The 4,978-nt window shown below is 40.7% G+C and overlaps 1 protein-coding gene across 1 annotated transcript in view; it reads right to left on the reverse strand.

Moving 5' to 3' along the window:
* Positions 1–774, reverse strand: part of p2rx3b (purinergic receptor P2X, ligand-gated ion channel, 3b) — a 15,426-nt gene extending 14,652 nt beyond the window's left edge. The window contains exon 1 of the mRNA XM_024289625.2: positions 659–774. The gene's annotated coding sequence lies outside the window, so the exon portion shown is untranslated. The remainder of the gene's footprint in view (positions 1–658) is intronic.
* Between the last annotated feature and the right edge of the window lie 4,204 nt (positions 775–4,978).

The following is a 4,978-nucleotide window of genomic DNA, read 5'->3' on the forward strand; positions in this document are numbered from 1 at the left end:
GCCAAAAATGTGAGCATTTTACTCAAATGTTAGCTTACCGCCAAAAATGTCCAAAAAACCTCAGTAGATGCCAAATTAGCCAAAAAACAAACGTTAGCACCCTGCTACATTACTAGCTTCACTCAGAATTAGACCAAAAAACCTCAGTAAATGCTAACATAGCCTAACGAGCTAGCACGTTACAGAAACACAGATATATTTTCTATAGAAACAGGTTCAGAATCGATGTGATTTGATATGTTTTTACATCCTTTATAGTTTATTTCTTTATTGTCCCAGTTGTTGATCTCTTCACTGATTTCATTTTGGTTTCTAGTCAGTTTATTTGGTTTTTGTCGTTCCTGCAGAACCAGGTCCAGATGACGGTCTCTGGGTCCTGGAGGACTCTGACGTTCCGGTTTCATGACTCCTCCTGGAGTCTTTGAATGTACATTCAGACTTTAAACCTTTCCTATGAATATCTCCATGCTGGTACACAGCTCCTTAATGCAGCGCAGCAGCTGGACGACGAACATCTCATGACTTCAACCACATCCAGCAGGAGGACCACAGAGTGGAAGATCATTTGTGTAAAAAGCTCCTAGCACCCCACCGCTCTCTGCGTCCTCTAATTCCACCATCAAGCCTCCTCAGCAGCTCCAGTTACTCTCTAACTCACTTATGCTGCTATTCAGACCGCCTCCATTAAGCTCCAGTCACTTAAGACGGGTCGATACCGGACCGCTGCCGCAGGAGAACCAAGGAAGACGTAACGGTTCTTCGTTTTCTTCCTGCAGATGATGAGAGAAGGAAACTTGACGAGGACCAAAGTAAAAACACGACGAGTTATTGGAAACCAAGACGACGACATGAACGCAGCCCGAGAGTGAAAGTCTTTTGTCTGCTGGTCCATTAGCGCTGAGGGGAGAAGAAGTGATGTGGTGAGGCTGACCACAGTCTCCACAGTCTCTGGAGGATCTGCAGCTCACGCGAGCGCTTTCAGCTGTCAGTCCGGAGTCTGACGGACCTGCGGTTTCCCGCAGAACCAGAAATGTGTTGAACCTGGAGGACAAACCCAGAGAGGCGGGAACACGGCGAGCTGACATGAGGTGGTTACAGTTGTACATCAGAATGACTCCATGTAGACAATCACATCTTCATCCTTTCATTTTTATCAACTGAATTATCGTAAATCTTTTGCTTCTTCTGTTCTTCTCTTGTTGACTTTGCTAAATGACTCATAAACACTCGTTTATCTTCTCTTCTTCATCTTCTTGGCTTTAACATCCTGTTGCCGTGGAAACGCAACCAGATTTGGACAGGAATCAGATTAGACACAAAGTGCAGCAGAAGCTCAGAGGATCCGGTCTGAATGAACAACAGGAACTCGTGAGTGACGGAGCCGGACCTGGAGTCCTTCATTCACGGTCCGGTTCCGATCGTCGGACTCTTGAGGTGGATCACCTCTGATCTGCTTCTAGAGCCTCCTGGAGGTCTTTTAACGAGGATATGCCGTTTTCAGCTCAAATCTAAAAACTTGAGTCGTTTTCTAGGACATAGTTTCTGCAGAGCAGCAGGAACTCATCAGAAATTCACCTCTGGGGTGTGTGGGGGGGGAGCCCACCCCCACTCTCTTACCTGTTCTCCGTTCAGCGTGTTCTCTACATAACAAAAACAACATTTTCAATGAGATTCACAACAATTTGTATCAATATATACTCAGAAATGCAGTTTTAGGCTTAATTTTCTTTATTTGTCCCACAAGAGAAACTTAAAATCACCAAAAACATCCGAGAACATCCTCTAGAGCAGGGGGGTCAAAGTGGATCACTCGGGGCCAAAATCCAAAACACACCTGAGGTCACGGGACGAACAGGATAAACATTTACTGAACTCTTTAAAACTAAATTTTCAAAACTTTAAAACTGTAACTTTCTAAGATAATTATGAACTAGATATATAGTATTAGCTGTGATAATGCTAGTGGGAATGCTGGAAGCTGAATTTGGCTGCTGAAGTTGCTGAAACTGACAGCTGAAGATGGTAGTCCTGATAGCTAAAAACTCTGAAGCTGAGAACTGAAAACGTTGAAGCTGATAGTTCAAAATGCTGAAGCTTATATCCAGCTAAAATATTAGCTAAATGCCAAATTAGCCTAAAAAACAAACAAAAAAAAAACAGCTAGCATGTAACTGAAAACATAACTTAACTTCAAAACAGCCTAAAAAACAAAAAAAGCTGAAATTAGCTAAAACAGAAATATTAGCTAAACTCCAAACAAAAAATCTTAAATGCTAAAATACTCCAAAAAGCTAACAGAATGCTAATTCTCAAAACTTTAAAACTGTAACTTTTTAACATAATTATGAATAACAAAAAGGCAGGATATTATTCCAGAATAAATCAACTTAAATAACTTTCAATATTTTACTCTGTATAAACATATATTTTGTCAAAATTCTACAAGTTAGAAATGAGCACAAGATAACATCGGGTCTTTAATAACAATAGAATAAAATGATCTGGAGGGCCGGATAGAATGATCTGGAGGGCCGGATCCGGCCCCCGGGCCGTGACTTTGACACATGTTCTACAGTCTGATGTTTCTGTGACTCATCAGAGAACCATCAACCTCTTCCTGAAGTTCCTCTGAGTATTTAACACAGAATATGAGTTTTTTTCCCCAGATTTTGAGAACAAGTCTTCACCATCTTGGATTTGTTGCAGCACCACAAACACAAACCCCAGAAACACAACGTCCCACACAAGAACACATCCGATCATATGGAAGCATCCTCACATGAAAAACTGGAGATTAATGGAAAGACGCTTCAGAGAAAACCAGTCAAACGGGTTTGTATTGATCTGGAGGAGGAGGAGAGCAGCGTCCCCTCTGGTGTGCTTCCAGGCAGCCATCATCGAAGGTTAACCTCCAGCGTTTTAGCCCAAGAGTCTCTTACTAAAGAGCGGACCGCAGAGGTCACGCCGCTGCATCGCTCTCCTGGGTCTGTAAGCAGGAAGTTAATGGACGTCCACAGGAAGACGGTCTGTCTTCAGTTCACTCAGGGATGGATTGAGGTTGGAGAGAAGTTCAGCTGCTTTTGGTTCTCAGTGCTGTTTTCCAGTAAGAGGACGCCATTGTGTTTTATTATTGGGCGACATCAATCAATAATGATTCTCCGCCCCTTTCTGGACGGTTTTCAGCACGTAAAAACTCAGTCACACTTTCAGAGGATTCAGCAAACCTGGTATCAAACCTTCGGCTCGTTCAGGACATCACCGCTGTACTTTTGATATTCATAAACTTTATAGTTTTTGAAATATTGAGCAAAATATTCCCCATAGGAAATGAACGAATGAAATCTTTTAAAAAATGGTGAATTTCTGCACACTTTGAGATAGAGACACCATTCACACTTAAAATGTTCAGCAGAGTTTTTAGGTTGATTTGGAGCTAAGCTAACACTTTAGCATTATGCTAGCTGTTTTAGGCTCATTTAAACATGTTGCCAGTTTTTTGGCTAATGTGGAGCTTACAGCATTCACACTTTCTTCATCTTTGACTCACATTTCAAGATACTTCACTCAACCCCAAACGTTTTGCAGTACAATACAAAAAAATACAGAAATGAAGATATGACAAAACCATAAAAATTGCAACAGTTTAAATGCAGAAGTTCAGCTTTCAAATTGCTTTAAGGAGCAAAAGACCGTATCTACAGGGAGGAAAACTCTGAATATCATTCAAAATTCCAGATATTTTTTTTATTAGACAATAATTCCTAATATATCCTTTTTGGTTTCACTTCATTTCGTTTCACTCCAAACATTTCCATTAAAGTTTTCATCTTTCTGTGGAAAACTGCAGTTCATGTAAGTCGCCACCAGGTGGCAGCAGAGGCGCGCGCGCTCTCGCTGGTGCAAACCGCGAAGAAGAGCGCGCGCCGTCATTGTTTTGGTCCTCCGCTTGAATTCGCTGCAGATTCGTCAAACATCGATACATATTCACTCATATTTTAGTTCCCTAAAGTCAGGTGAGCTTCTTTCATATTCCTTCGTTTTTCTGAGCACGATGTTTGCGCAGGCGCACTACGGCGCCGTGTTTAGGTCTAAAGTGAAAGTATTTTCCTGCAGATTTAATCATAAATTATTTAGTTTCAGAATAAACTGAATCAATAACATCTACGTTTGAATAGTGTTTAATACATACCTAATATAAACGTGTAATTACAGGTTTAAACTGTAATAAAGGCTCGAGTAGAAAAAAGGGGTGTGGCTTCAGATTGTATCAAAATTTACAAAATTTAAATCTATTACATTAGAAACTATTTTAAAGAAAGCTGTAAACTAAACGCATCGAGTCTGTCCTGCAGGAGCAGACTGCCTCCATTTAAACTAAACTTTAAATCTTCAGTCTCTGAAAAGTTTTTTTTTATCTTTGATTTAAAAAATAGAATTACCTGAACTAAATGTTTCGCAAAAAAACAGGAAAAGTTTAGTAAAAAGCATAAACTTGTTAGACAGAGCTGGACTGAGGCTGCAGAGGTGAGGTTCAGACAGGGTGGTTGCTTAGCAACAGTGATGTTGCAGGAGAGCAGAGGGTCTCTCAGTAATCTCGTATATTATATTCTCAGTAATGCTGGTTTTATCTACAGATTAAAAGTTGTCATTTGGGGCAGCAGGATCATAATTTAACCTTCACGTCAGAAGAAAACATTTACCTGTTTTTGTGGATTTGTTTGTGGTTCTTTTCGTTTCTCACTAGAGTAACTTTAACCTGTTAGTCCTGAGAGGAGGATGCTGACGCTTTTGTGGAGATTTTATAGAACGTGATCGTGCTTCACATCTAACTCTGAGGGAGTAACAGTCAGACGAGGGATTACTCTTAAATAACCGAGTAATCTAAGTAAATTACAGGGCGCAGTCGTCGATCCAGCAGCATCGTAACGCTACTTCCTGTTTGGCTTCAGTGAGAGATTATGAAACATTTGAAGTTTCT

Source organism: Oryzias melastigma, linkage group LG1 (genome assembly GCF_002922805.2).
Source record: "Oryzias melastigma strain HK-1 linkage group LG1, ASM292280v2, whole genome shotgun sequence".
NCBI lineage: Eukaryota > Metazoa > Chordata > Actinopteri > Beloniformes > Adrianichthyidae > Oryzias > Oryzias melastigma.